Genomic DNA, 14,971 nt, shown 5'->3' on the forward strand with positions numbered 1-14,971 from the left:
CGCCCGGCACCACCTTGGGCCTCTCCACGGCCGCCTCCAGGGCCACGGCCACCCATACCTTGCCAGCAGTGACAGTGACCACGGCGTCCACATCTGTCCTCAGCACCCCGGGGACCCCTGTGTCCCCCAGCTGGAACTTCACCACCCCCTGCCTCTGCCGGGTGTTTGGGCAGCTCTTCTCACCTGGTGAGTGGAGGAGCCCGTCTTTCCCTGCCCACTGTCCACCCCACGCACTGTGCCTCCCGACCTCTCCGGAGCTGACCCTGCTGTGTCTGTCTTGGTGATTCTCTCCTCACAGGGGACGTTGTCTACAATAAGACAGACGGTGCGGGCTGCTCCTTCTATGCCATCTGCAACCAGCACTGCGACATTGACCGCTTCCAGGACACCTGCCCCACCTCTTCGCCCCCCGAGTCCTCTTCGGCCCCCACGGCCTCGTCCTCCCAGCCTCAGGGCTGCGACCTCATCGTCCCTGCCCGACAGGTGCGCCTCCTGCCTGTGCTGTGTGCCTGGTTGGGGCGCTGATGGGGGGCCCAGCCCGGCCCGGGGTCACTGTGGCCCCCTGGAGCCCTCCACAGCTGCTCTGGCTGGAGGAAGGCACTCGGGGTTGGGGCTGGGACGGCACCGGGGTGGCCAGGACCCAGGGCAGCTCTGCCCCGGGAAGGCGGGACCTGAGGCTGTGGCGGGGCGGTGGGGGCAGGTCTCGTGGTCCCAGCTGGTGAGCACCATGCCCACTCTCTCCCAGGTGAATGAGTCCTGGACCCTGTCGGACTGCACGGTGGCTCTGTGTGAGGGCCACAACCGTGTGGTCCTGCTGGGGCGGAAGCCGGTGGCCAGCATCCGCTGCGTGAACGGACACCCTCCGGTCAGAGTGTCGCGGGAGAGCGAGCCGTGTGACTTCCACTTTGAGTGCGAGTGTAAGCGGGGGCGGGGTGAGGGGCGGTCGCTCCGGGCAGAGGGCATCGGGGGCACGCAGGGAGCCAGGGCCGCAGCACACAGTGCCGGTCAGAGAGGGTGACTCGCCGCCACAGCAGGGGGAAGGCCCAGGTTTGCTGAGCCCACCCGCACGGCAGCCTCTGTGGCTGGAAGGGGGCCCGGGGTCAGGGGGCTGTTATCCCAGGGATGCCTGAGCGTCCCTCCTGGAGCTTCCTGCGGGGAGCGCTTCTGGCTTGGCCCCTGGATGGTGTGGGCGTCAGGTTCTGGGAGGAAGCGAGTGCCACACACGGGGGTCAAAATATCAGCAATGACCAATTCTCTCTCTCCGGAGGCTGCAGGGAGGGCCCTTCTTGCCTTCTCAGCTTTGGGGGCTCCAGGCGTCCAGGACTTGTGGCTGCGAGCCTCCAGCCACGGCCTCGTCTTCCCATGGCCGCTCCTCTCTCTCCTGCAAGGACACTTGTCACTGGGTTAGGGCCACCTGGGTGATCCCGGCTGGTGTCATCTCGGGGTCCTTAACTTAATCACAGACACGAAGATCTTTTCCCAGATGAGGGCACATTCTCAGGGTCTGGGTTGGCCATGGGGACACGCCTTTGGGGCCGCCATGTAACCCACTCCACCCCCTTTTATAAAAAAGGCAGCCAGGGCCAACTGGGGCCCAGGGGGGGCTCCCCTGAGGTGGCCATTTTGGGGTGGCACTGGGTGAGGGGACCGTCCATGCCCCGCAGGCTCCTGCAGCGGCTGGGGGGACTCGCACTACACCACTTTCGACGGCACTTCCTACTCCTTTCGGGACAACTGCACCCATGTGCTCATGAAGGAGATCCGCCCACGCTACGGGAACCTCAGCATCTACATGAACAACTACTACTGCGGGCCCGCCGGGGCCACCACGGCCGCCGCCCACTGTCCCCGTGCCCTCAGCATCCACTACAAGTCCATGGAGGTCATCCTTACCACCAGCACCAGCATCCGCGGGCAGGAGCGGAGCCTGGTGAGTGGCCCTGTCCCGGCGTCACCAGGGAAGGGCTGCGGGCCCGGAGGTCAGCTCCCAGAGGCAGCTGGGGCAGGGACCTGAGCATGGCCGACTGGGGCCCCAGGCCCCAAGGGGAGCATCTGCACTTTGGGGTGTGAGGCTGAGCCCCGAAGGCAGGCCCTGCTGCCCCAACACCCAGCCATGGATCCCCCTGACACATCCCCAGGTCCTGTTCGACCAGATCCAAGTGAGCTCGGGCTTCAGCAAGAATGGCGTGAGTGTGTTGGTGACGGGGACGACCACGATGGGCATCGGCATCCCTGCCGTTGGTGTGAACATCACCTTCAACGGGCACCTCTTCCACATCCAGCTGCCCTACAGCCGCTTCAGCCAGAACACCGAGGGCCAGTGTGGTGCGTGGGGGCCAGGGGCGCCCCGGCCACAACCGCGCAGCATGGGGGGGGGGGGGGAGAGCTTGACCCTGCTGCCCCGCCTCCCAGGCACCTGCACCAACAGCCAGACGGACGACTGCCGCCAGCCCGGCGGAACCATGGCCCCCACCTGCCAAGACATGGCCCACCGCTGGCTGGTTCCCGAGAGGGGCCGGGAGGCCTGCTGGGCGCCTACCCGCCCGCCCCCGACGGCTGGCCCCACGCCCTCAGCACCCAGCACGCCCGCCTCCCCCCCGTGCCCCCCGGCGCCCCTCTGCCAACTGCTGCGGAGCCCGTGAGTCGCTCCCGTGGGTCTGGCGGTCGTGGGGCGGCAGGCTGCCCCCGCCCCGGCCTCTGACTGCCCCTTCCCGCAGGCTCTTCGCAGAGTGCCACACCCTCATCCCACCCGACCCGTTCGTCAGCTCCTGCGTCAGTGACGGCTGCCAGGCGGACAGCCCCAGGGCGCCCTGCGAGAGCCTGGAGGCCTATGCGGCCCTCTGCCGCGCCCGGGGCGCCTGCAGCAACTGGCGGAATGCCACCAGCGGGCTGTGCGGTGAGTCAGGGCGGCCCCGGGCGCTCCGGCCCCCTCGGCCCACCTGACTCCTGTCTCTGTGACCCCAGACTTCGCCTGCCCGCCCGACAAGGTGTACCAGCCCTGCGGCCCCGCACAGCCCGCATCCTGCGACTCCAGGTAAAGCCTGCCTGAAGAGTGTGCGGCGGGCCGGGAGGGTCTGCAACGTGCCCCCAGCCTCAGGTCCCCGGGGCTTCCGTCCCCGCAGCCCGACCTCTGAACCCCGACTCCGGGCCCTGGGCGGCTGGTCAACCCAGCACTCTGCCATGCCCTCTGCCCTTCCCCCCACCCTGGACTGCCACTTCCATGGTTCGAGGGTCCCAGGAATGCCCTCCTTGCCTTGCAGGAGCCAGAGCGGAGCGGGCAGGGGGCTGGCAGAAGGCTGCTTCTGCCCCGACGGACACACCCTCTTCAACACACACACGAACGTCTGCGTGCGCGAGTGCGGTGAGCACGGCCCCAGCGGCCCTGACCCCGGAGCTGCTGCAGAGCCGGAGGCCGAGGGCCTGGGGTGGGAAGACCCTAGCGGGGGACCATCCCTCCCGGGTGCTTGCTCTCCTAGCCCAGTGCCCACCCTGAGGGTGCGGTGTGGCCATGACACCGAGTTCTCCAGGGGCGTCTGTCCCCAGCAGGAAGAAGAGCCCTGGCTGGGGGTGGGGCGGCCAGGCCTGCAAGGACATGTGTCAGGGCCTGTGATCTCTGCCCACTGGGTCTGGGACCCCGGCACGCCAACTGAACCCCTTTTCTTCTTCCCTTCCAGCCTGTGTGGGACCAGATGGGTTTCCCAAATCTGTGAGTGTTCTGCTCCTCAGCTACCTGCCCCCTGGCTTGAGCAGAGGGAGGGAGGGCCCCATCTCAGGGCAGCCTGCTCTGCCCGGGCAGCCCCTGTGGGGGCTGGTGTGGGGCACCCCGGTGTGAGACACAGCCCTGCCCCGTGGGCTGCTCCAGGATGGCAGCTTGAGCAGGAGGCCGAGGGCTGAGCTGGCCACATTGAGGCTGGGGCCTTCCCTGCTGCTGGAGGCAGCCCAAGAGGCCAGGGCCCGGCCCAGGAGTCTCCAGGGACCCTAACTGCTCTGTTCCAGCCTGGGGAGCGGTGGGTCAGCAACTGCCAGGACTGCGAGTGCCACGAGGACTCCATGTCAGTGCAGTGCACCCCCGTGCTGTGTGAGGCCCCGGAGCAGCCCCCGCAGTGCAGCCAGGCGGGCTTTGTGGCCGAGACCAGGCCTCTGGCCAACAACTCCTGCTGTCTGGGGACGCTGTGCGGTGAGCCCTGTGCCCCACTGGCCGGAGGGTGACGGGGGGGCGGGGGTAGTTGCGGGCCGAGGAGTGGCTGAGGCTGGACCAGTGTGGCGGGAGAATGAGGCCGCCGACCTCTGGTGTGCCCTGGTACAGCGAGGGGCCCCCTGACGGCACCCCAACTCTCCCACAGTCTGCAACACGACCACCTGCCCCCAGAGCCCACCCAAATGTAGGCCGGGAGAGGAGCTGATCCGCACCCAGGAGGAGGGTGATTGCTGCCCCACCTTCATCTGCCGTGAGTGGGGCTGGGGGCTCGGGGGTGGGGGAGTGTCGGAGCCCTTCCTACCCACCAGCCGGGCAGGTGCTCAGCCCCCCTTTCCTTCCAGGACCTCAGCTGTGTTACCACAATCACACTGCCTACGGGGTAAGGGCTCGCCGCCGGGCGGCTGAGTGGGATGAGTAGCAGCGGGTGGGGCCCCAGGCTCAGCTCATCCACATGGGACCTCCACCCCTCATCTGCACATGCCCGGCCCCGCCTGCACCCTCCTGCAGGACAGGGGACAAGCGTGGGGGCTCCGGGCCCTTTAGAGCCACCTGGGGACACGGCGAGGGGGACACGGGGCAGCCCTGTCTGTCGAGCACCTGGGGGAGCTGCTGGCTTGGGGTGTCCCAGGAGCGTCCTCATGGCAAGAGTGTTGGGGTGGGACCGTGCCCTCCCAGCCCCTCCAGCCGGCCTGGGGTCCTGCCTCTGCCCTGGTCTGTGCTCAGCCAGGGGCACAAGCATAATTCCATTTGAAGAAGGAAGAACCCGCTCTCTGTAGGCCTCCCCTTCTCCCAGCCCATCCAGCCGCAGGGAGGGGTCCTGGCCCTGGGGCCCCCGCCACTGTCCTCAGTGTCACCTCCACTCACCCGGTCCACTGCAGATCGGTGCAACCTTCCCATCCGTCACTCCCTGCCACACGTGCACCTGCCTGTCCGGGGACACCCAGGGCCCAATCGTGCAGTGTGAGGAGGATATCTGTAACACTACCTGCCGCCAGGTAAGCCCTCCTGGGCACACCCAGCCCTGGGCAGGGACATGGCTTCACAGGGACCGGGGTTGCCAAGGAGGTCGCTGGGCCCTTAGGGTGTGGACGGGAGGGCAGGAGGGCTGGGGAGTAGGACTGGGGGCACCCATGGAACCACCCCTGTCCCTCAGGGCTACGAGTACTGGAAGGTGGCCGGACAATGCTGTGGGGAGTGCGTGCAGACAGCCTGTCCCACGGAGGATGGCTGGCTGGTCCAGGTAAGAGGGGGTTCCGTCTCAGCCCCCCAGCGGGGAGACCCTTCCTTTCGGCCCCTCTCAGCTCACCAGATAATTCCCTGCGAGCCTCCACCTTCCCCGCTGCATTTCAGCCCAACGAGACCTGGGTCAACAGCCTCGTGGACAACTGCACGGAGTACCGCTGCGAGGTCAAGAACGGGCTCCACGTGCTCACTCTGAGGCCCACGCCCTGCCCGGACGTGTCCAGCTGCCAGGTGCGTCCTGGGGCTCGGGCTGCCCCAAGGCAGAGGCCCGGCCCAACACACCCCAGATTCTCGGCCTGGACCCCCACCGCCCCGGAGGCCCCTCCCTCCCCAGATCATCCGCCCGCCCCCCACCGCCCCGGAGGCCCCGCCCCGCCCCCAGCCCGCCCTCTGGCCCCCCCCCCCCCAGGGCATCCTCAGGAAAACCGGCTGCTGTTACTCCTGTGAGGAAGTGGGTAAGTCGAGGCCCGCCTACCCGCCCTCCACCTCCGCCCAGTCTCCACCCGTTGATTTCTGCCCGAAGCTGCCCTTGGCCCCAGGACCCCACCCTGAGCGCGGGGCTCGGGAGGGTGGCGCGAGGGGAGCGGCCCTAGGTCGGGGTCCTCAGAGGTCCCCTCCCGCACCTCCACCGCCTTTCCTCCGTCTGCCCAGACAAGTGCCAAGTCCGCGTCAACAGAACCATCCTGACACACCAGGGCTGCGCCACTCGGGCCCCGGTCAACCTCACGTTCTGCGGGGGCTCATGCCCCGGAGTGTCCAAGTGAGCGAGCCCTGCGCCCCTCCCGAGAGGCCCCTCCCCGCCCCACACTGCCCTGGCTTCGCCAGGTGTGAGCAGTGCACTTAAAGAGCAGAAGGACTGGTGCGGGGCTGGCTCAAGACCCAGGGAAGGTTCCCCGGGGGGAGGGTCCTGCCGGGTCAGCAAGTTCCGTGAGCTGGTTCTAAGACGAGAGGGGGCCTGGCGCGGGAAGGTCAGAGTTCAGTGACCCTGAGCACCGTCCCGGGCCAGGTCAGAGAAGCCCCTAGTGCTCAGAGGATGAGCTCAGGGCTGCCGGGAGTGGGTCGGGGCCATTGGCTCCAGACCCCAGAGACACCAGGAGCTCGGGGGCTGGGGCTGGACCCGCCGGGTCCTGAGGGCGGCCCTGCGTTTGCAGGTACTCCGTGGAGGCCCAGGCTATGGAGCACCAGTGTACCTGCTGCCAGGAGGCAGGGGTTCATGAGGAGGTGGTGACCATGCAGTGTCCCGACGGGACCACCGTCCAGCGCACCTACACCCACGTGGACAAGTGCAGCTGTGCCCCATCCTGCGTCCGCTCACCTGAGGCTCCCGAGGACAGCACCCCCATCTTCCTGACCTAGGGCTCCACCACTGTCTGTTGCCATTCTGACCCCCTCCCGCCAGGCCCCCCACCCCAATCTGGAGCCAGGACACACACCACCCAACCACGGAAAGCTCGGCCAGCCTGCGGCAGGAGCCCGGGCACACCTGCCACCTGGGCCCTCGTGGGACCTGTGCCTTGGGGGCTGCCCTAGAGGACAACGGCACAGTGAGGAACTGCTTGAGGAGGGCTCCGGGCGGGGGCCTTGCCCTCGGAGCCCCTCCAGCACGTCTTGGCCACTTGCCTGGCCGTCAGGGCCTGGCCCTCATCTGAGACAAATGCCTGTGCTGCCTGGACTCACCCCCTTCTTCGTGTCAGAGGGGTGCCCGGAGCTGCTGTGCTGTCCCCCACTGTGGGCCTGCGTGCGCCCCGCTGCTCCCCAAGCCCCGTGGAGCGGGTTCCTGCTGGCCACCTCCTGCACCGGGATGTGGGCTGGGGCCTGTCCACTGGCCACCAGCTGCCTCCGGGGAGTGGTGTCAGGCAGGGTGGCTGCCCACCCACATGTGAACCTGGGCCTGGGGTGACCACAGCCGCCGGGAGGTGGGCCAGGGAGGGGTTGGTGCTCTCCAGCACTCCCTCTGCCCACCCTGCCCCCATCTTGCAAATAAACGCTGAGCAGTGTGTACACTTGTTGGTCCTGGTGTCTTTTCTGCCCACTGAGTCCCCTAGGCTTCTCCTCTGTCTGGTTGTATGGTACCCCCAGGGCTCATGCTGCCCCTCCCCTCTGGGAGGGACAGGTGGGAGGAGGGGTCTGGAGGCCCTCAGGGTCAGTCTCAGGCTGTGGGGCACTGGCTGGGGCCAGGGATGAGCCAGGGGCTCAAAAATGACCCTCTCCATTATTTCCAACCCAGGGGATTTATAAGGAAGCTGGTTCACTGATGTGGAAAGTTTGGGGACCCTGCGGGAGGCATGGCTGTGGCCCAGGTGTGTCAGTGCAGGAAGCAGTGGCCTCGTGGGCTGGGGGCGCACAGAAGGAGGGGTGCCCAGTGCTGCTCGGGCCCCAGGGGGGTTGCCAGCCGCTGCAGTCCCCGCTCCCTGCCTGCCACAGCTCACTGAATTTTCTCCAGGGCGCTTGTCCCACCTCAGCTTGCTCTAGGACTGGTCTTCTTTTCTCATCTCCCCCGAGGGCGGGGATTTCTCGCCAGAGAGCTCCACCAGCGTGTGGTGGGGTGCGGGAAGAGCTGGGGAGCAGGTGTGGGGTGTGGCAGACAGGAGACGTGCCTGGCTTAACTGGGCAGGAAGGACGAGACATGGCCCCCCAAGGGGCAGGGGTGGCTTCCGGTGGGGCTGCCCCTTGGGGAGGCAAAGACAATGCTTGAAGGAAGCTGCTGGTGGGGGGGTACGTGGGAGGGTCCTCCCCCCTCCCGAGTCCCATGACCTGCCTCTGCCCTCAGTGTGGTTCCCATGGTGGGGCCGCTGCAGGGGCTCAGCGAGGAGGGCCTGGGCTCTCTTCAGGCCACTGCTGTTCTTTCCTACCCACGTCACAAGGTCTGGGCAGGGTAGGCCACCCTGGGACCCGGCCGGGCCGGACGGGGATGGCTGCCGGGCTGGCGAGGTGTGCCTGCAAATGAGGCTGGCCGTCCTGGGGTCGCCTTCGGAAAGCTGACCCAGAGCCTCACAGTCTGATTTCCTGGGGGCTGTGGCCGTGCCCCCAGCTGAGTCTTTGTGAACCCAGGTGCAAAACAACAGTCTTCCCTAAGCCCCTCCCTGTCATTCCCTGGCACAGTCCCTTCCCTAAACGCATGTGCCTCTCACCAAATCTAAACATGTTCCTAAGACACCAGGAATATGGGTGTCACGTGCCGTGGACTAGGGCTCGCCTGTGCTACGTGCTGCCTGTGTGCCAGGGGATGCTCTCATTCAATCCTGACAACACTCTATGCAATGTGTGCCATTATTTCCTCTCACTTTACAGATGGGGAAACTGAGGCACACTGCAATGTGCTCCAGAGTCCACACTGTCAGCCAGAGGTGCCCCGTCGCCCTGGAGAAGGTAACTCTAAAACCAACACGGCGCATAAAAACAAAACAGTTACTAAACTTCAAGTATTTTTAAAAAGGGATTTCTGGTTTCCAGATGGAAAAGCATCTTCCCCACAGGCACAAAATTTACCACGACAAAGATAGAAAGAGATTTTAAAATAGAAGAGTGGAAAACAAGGAAGTGAATGATCTGTAAACCCGACAGACATCCTGAACGAAGGGAGGTTTTGGGGGACGTGCCCGTGGTGCGCAGTGGGGGGGGGCCTCAGGGCAATATTTGGATCCACATGTAAGAACAATGATCTCTCAGAACTGAAGGCATGAGCTCTTGACCGAAAGTACTCGGTGAGTGCCAAGGAAGGCCGAGAGGTACATCCATTCAGATACTTGGGGGTGAGATCTGAGGGCATCGAGGTAGAGAAAAACTCGGAGCTGCTGGGGAGACATGACCGTGTGCCCATGCTGGGGTGAACGGGCACCAGAGCCCGGAGACTCTGGCAGGGCCCCTCTGTGGTGCCGAAGGCACAGAACTTGAACGCTGAATCCCACACCCAAGTAAACTATCATTTAAGAGTGATAATGAGGGGCATCTGGGTGGCTCAGTCGTTAAGCATCTGCCTTCAGCTCAGGTCATGATCGCAGGGTCCTGGGATCGAGCCCCGCATCGGGCTCCCTGCTCCGCGGGAAGCCTGCTTCTCCCTCTCCCCCTCCCCCTGCTTGTGTTCCCTCTCTCTCTTTATCTATCTCTGTCAAGTAAATAAATAAAATCTTTAAAAAAAAAAGATAATGAAAAAAGGCATTTTCAACACACAAGGACTCAGAACAGACATCTCACAAGACCCTGTGCGAGAGAAACCGGCAACATGGCGTCACATCTCAGAAACCAACACGTGGCACGCAGAAGTTCGTAACTTTAATGAGTTGGAGTCATCAGTATTTTTCTTCACAGGTAGCGCTTCCTGGTCCTATTTCACAAAACCTTCCCTGCCTTAAGATCAGAAATATGGTCGGGGCGCCTGGGTGGCTCAGTTGGTTAAGCGACTGCCTTCGGCTCAGGTCATGATCCCGGAGTCCCGGGATCGAGTCCCGCATCGGGCTCCCTGCTCGGCGGGGAGTCTGCTTCTCCCTCTGACCCTCCCCCTTCTCATGCTCTCTGTCTCTCATTCTCTCTCTCTCAAATAAATAAAATCTTTAAAATAAATAAATAAATAAAAATTAAAAAACTGGGTTGGGGCGCCTGGGTGGCTCAGTCGGTTAAGCGACTGCCTTCGGCTCAGGTCATGATCCTGGGGTCCCGGGATCGAGCCCCGCGTTGGGCTCCCTGCTCGGCGGGGGGTCTGCTTCTCCTTCTGACCTTCCCCCCTCTCATGTGCTCTCTCTCAAATAAATAAATAAAATCTTTAAAAAAAAAAAAGATCAGAAATATGGTCTTCTGGATTATTTTCTAAAAGCTTGACAATTTTGCCTTCCACTTAACTTTTTTTTTACTGGTATAAAACATACATAACATAAAATTTACCATCTTAACCATTTTTAAGTGTACAGCTTAGTGGTACAAAATGCACTCACACTATTGTCCGTCCACCCATCCATCCATCCCTTTTACCAGAGACTCTATACCCAGGAGGCCGTGTATTTACCTTTATTGAGATCTTTATTTCTCCACATAAAGTTACTAACATCCTTTTATTTCAGTTTACAAAACCCACTTGAGTATTTCTTGCAGGGCAGGTCTAGTGGTCACAAACTCCCTCTTTCGTTTATCTGGGAATGTCTCAATTTATCCCTCACTCTTGAAGGAGAGTACCCCTGGACATAGGATTCTTGGTTGACAGGTTTTTTCTTTTAGCATTTGAATGTATCGACCCACTGCCTTCTGGCCTCCAAAGTTTTCTCATGAAAAATCTGTTGATAATTTATTGAGGACCCCTGTACATGAGGATTCCCTTCTCTTGCTGCTTTCACATTCTTTGTCTTTGGGTCTGGAAGTTCGATTACAGTGTTTCTTAGCGTGGATCGCTTTAAGTTCATCTTCCTTGGTGTTTGTTGAGCTTCCTGGATGTTTATATTCATGTCTTTCCTCAAATTTGGGAAGTCTCCAGGCATTATTTCTTCAAGTATTCTCTTTGCCCCTTTCTCTCTCTTCCCCTTCTGGGACTCCCACAGTGCATATATTGGTCTGCCTGCTGGTGTCCTGAGCTCAGGTCCCTTAAGCTCTGTCCCGTTTTCTTCCAACTTTTTCCTTTGTCTTCCTTGGACTTGATAATTTCCCATCCTCTCTTCAAGTTCACTATTTTTTTTTTTTTTTGTCTGCACAATTCTGTCTTGGAACCTCTCTAGTGAATTTTTCATTTCAGTTATTGTACTTTTTAGCTCCAGAGTTTCTTTTTGGTTTCTTTTTAGGTTTCCCATCTGTTTATCGGTATTTTCATTTGGTTCATACATGGTTTTCTTGGCTTTCTCCACAACTTCTTTTAGTTGTTTTAAAGTCTTTGTCTAGTGTATCTGTGATCAGGTCTTTTCAGAGAGAATTTCACTGATTTTTTTTTTTCCTTTTTATAAACCATACTTTCTGGTTTCTTTGTATGCTTTGTGATTTTTTAAAAATTCATTTATTTGAGAGAGATGTAGAGAAAGAGCAAGCACAGAGAGAGAGTGAGAGGAAGAAGCAGGCTCTCCACTGAGCAGGGAGCCCATGCAGGGCTCCATCCCAGGACACCGGGATCATGACCTGAGCCGAAGGCAGACACTTAACCGATTGAGCCCCCCAGGTGCCCCTGCCTTGTGATTTTCTTACTGAACACGGGACATTTGAATTGAATAATGTGGTAACTTTGGAATTCTGATTCTCCCCCTTCCCCTGGACTGGCTGGTTTTTTGTTTTTATTTTATTTTTATTATTGCTGTACACTGTCTCTGTGGATCAGCAGGATCAGCCTGACCTGTAAATATAATGTCTGCTCAGGTCTTTTCTGAGCCTTTTCCCGGGCATCCAAGATCATGTTCTAACTTTCCCCTTATTCGTAGTTGTTTTTGAATGTCCTAGTCTTTAACACCCGGCTCCCAGAAAGGGAAAGAGAGAAAAATGAAGGGAGAGAAGAGCACTAGCCCTTTCCATCCTCTGGAAGTCACTTCAGCTTAAGGGGGGGGTGTGACATGGTTACCTAGCTGTTTGCACCTCTGTGATCAGAGCACAGGTCCCCAGCATTTGCAGGGCAGGGTCCTTTTTGCCCACCAGCTCCCACAAGCTGTGTGCAGGCGGCTCCAGGGACACACACGCGACTGCCTGCCTGGGGCCGGGGGCCAGGCAGCTGCTGTGCTGAGAGCCAACACTGACCGAGATGGACAGCGACTCACTCCCCAAGCATTCCCCCTGAGAGCTGCAAGCCTTCAACAGACTGCAGGGTTCAAAACAGTTCCATCGGACGCGCCCATGCAGCTGTCCAGGCGGGGAGACTGGTTCTCCCCTCACAGACCTTCCTCCTCTGCCTCCTTCCCAGAATCTTCCTGCCTTTACATATTGAGTCCGTCCAGAACTGATGTTTGGAAGTGGCACAAAGCAGGGGCCTGACTGCACTTACCTTGCGTCTGGCTCACTGCACCACTGTCACCCTGCACTCTGGTCTCTGCCCGGTTCCACTGGACTCTCCATCTGTCATCTTAATGCAGACAACAGTCCTTACAGTCTCGGTTTCTACCTGAGCAGGCTTCCCACTTCGTGCTTCTTTTGCAAGAATGCCTGGACTCGTCTTAGCCTTTTGGACTTCCACATGCGTAGCATCAACGTCCCAAGTCTTTTTTTTTTTTTTTTAAAGATTTTATTTATTTGACAGAGAGAGACACAGCGAGAGAGGGAACACAAGCAGGGGGAGTGGGAGAGGGAGAAGCAGGCTTCCCGCCGAGCAGAGAGCCCCACGCGGGACTCGATCCCAAGACCCCGGGATCATGACCTGAGCCGAAGGCAGACGCTTAACGACTGAGCCACCCAGGTGCCCCATCAACGTCCCAAGTCTTACACACAACAAAAAGCAGGACTTGTGGGGAAGGAGGTCATGTCGAGTGAATTACTGTGACAGAAACCAACATCTGCACATACCACTTCAATCCATGAACACTGGTCACCCCTCCACCTATTGTGGCCCCCACCCTCCACCCCATAGCACTGCCTGAACTGCTCAGACTTGCTAGAAGCATCTGAGTTCCCCCTTTTCTTTGTCATATTTTCAAACATTTCAGAAAGAAGTTTTAAACATATGCGATTAGCATTTTGGGGGCTGTTTTCAATGGGGATGTTCCCAATAAACCTAACTTGCTGTATCCCTGTTCCCTCTCAGGAAGGGCTAGTCTGTCCTCTTCCCAAAGGGGCCGCCGTACTGTGCCTCATCTATGAGCCGGCGCACAAGCCACTGAGGGACCCCCCTGGAGGTCCGGGTCTGCTCAGACAGGCCATCCCCGGCTTGCAGGGACTCCCTGGCGGGCTCTCCTGGGAGAGACTCTGCCACCGTGCCCCTTCGGAAAGGAGCGAGTGCTCTGCCAGACAGAAGGAGGACCCTTCCTCCTCACGGCCACTCTGGACCGAGCGTCTGGGTGTGCTCCACGTGGCCTCGCTCTCTGCCTGGGCAAGCGGCACTCCACCTTGCCCCACTTCTCCCTGCAGTCAAGGACAAGAACGTCTCCATAACCAGAGTCACTGAGGGCTGAGAGGTGGGGCATCCGCTGCTGGTCCTGCCCACTGTGCCCACTGAGACCCTGTGGCCCCTGGGTGCTGCCCCAGCCCCCGGACACTGTGCTCTCAGCTCGCTCCGAGTCCCACTGCCAGTGCCCCGGGCCAGTCCTGCCTGCAGGGGCTGCTGTGCCTCCCTCCTGGGCCTGGGGAGCCCCCGACCCATCAGACATCCCCTGCCACCGTCACCACTTTGCCTGGCGGTGCGGTCCGCCTGGGTGCCGGCTGAGGCCTGCATGTCCCTGCTGAGTGGACCCAGGTCTACTGCCAGGCTCGCCAGAGGGAGGGGCCCAAGGCCATGGGACTCACCAAGGGCACAGGGGGCAGGTCGCAGCCATTTCTAGAACTCTGCTGGTGTGTGTTTCACTTGACAACTCGTCCCAAACCTCATCCTACAAGGGGTACTGGCAGGCACCCCCGAGAGCTGAGTGACCCCCATGTCATGCTGACCTTCCCCGGAGTCTGAGTAACCTGGGGGTCACGTCCTCATTCTCCCCTACAAGCTGCTCCTTCCATGGATGGCAGCCACGTGGGTCCACGACGGCCCAGCTGTCTGGGGCCTGAGGTGGGGGACTGGAAGCACGGGGCATGGAGCTTCACGGTGGGTCAGCTTTGAGGGCAGAGCTCCCACCCCACAATCTCAGGGGTGCTGCCTAGCTGCCGAGGGGTGGTCCATCTTCCGCGGGCAGAGGCCCACCCAGCCCAGGGCCCCGGCCAGACCCTCCTCCTCAACACCCCTCAGTCTGGCTACACACACCCCGCAGCCCAGGCGTGAATGCCACACGCTCTGTTCATTCCTCTGTTCATCCTGTTTACTCCCCCACACGGACGCGTATGTCTACAGGACGACGGCAAAGCAGGGCCACACGTCACGGGGGAGACAGACGGAGCATTCCATGCTGAGTCAGCGAGTCCTGCATCGTAACGTCCATTAGCTTGTTCACGTTTCCACTGTCGGGAGGTTCGTTGCTTGCATTTGGGGGATACCTTACAGTGACGGACGTGACAAGTGCATACACAAGGTATTTTGCATTCCGCCAGGGCTAATGTTCCCACAAGCACGCCAGCAGCCAGGAGCGGACGCTCTGAGGAACCGGCTGCGCTCCGGTCACCACGGACGCGCACACACCGAGCCCCGCGCGCGCACTGCCCCGCCTCACGGGTCTGTTCCCTGTCCACCGACCATCAGCACACGTCCTCCACTGCCCCCCGCCATGGCAGGGTGGGGCCAGCATTTTCTCCGGGGGGCTTTGCCCAGTGGGACGCAGCACAGCCCTCGACGCGGTCCTTGTACGTCTCCCGACCTGAGAGCTTCAAGCCTCATGTAAAACCTGGCTGTGGCTTTTCTTCCACAAAGACTGCTCTTCAGAAATGAACAGTTCAAAAGGCGTTTGGATCGAAGAGGTCATGACAACAACTCAGCTCCCTCAGCACCAGGGAAGAGGCCCG

The 14,971-nt window shown here is 60.8% G+C and overlaps 1 protein-coding gene across 2 annotated transcripts in view; it reads left to right on the top strand.

The window, feature by feature from the left end:
- TSPAN4 (tetraspanin 4) overlaps positions 1 to 14,971 on the top strand; it is a 559,204-nt gene that overhangs the window by 252,790 nt on the left and 291,443 nt on the right. The gene's annotated exons all lie outside the window — the stretch shown is intronic.

The sequence above is a fragment of the Neomonachus schauinslandi genome, chromosome 11 (genome assembly GCF_002201575.2).
Source record: "Neomonachus schauinslandi chromosome 11, ASM220157v2, whole genome shotgun sequence".
Taxonomy (NCBI): domain Eukaryota; kingdom Metazoa; phylum Chordata; class Mammalia; order Carnivora; family Phocidae; genus Neomonachus; species Neomonachus schauinslandi.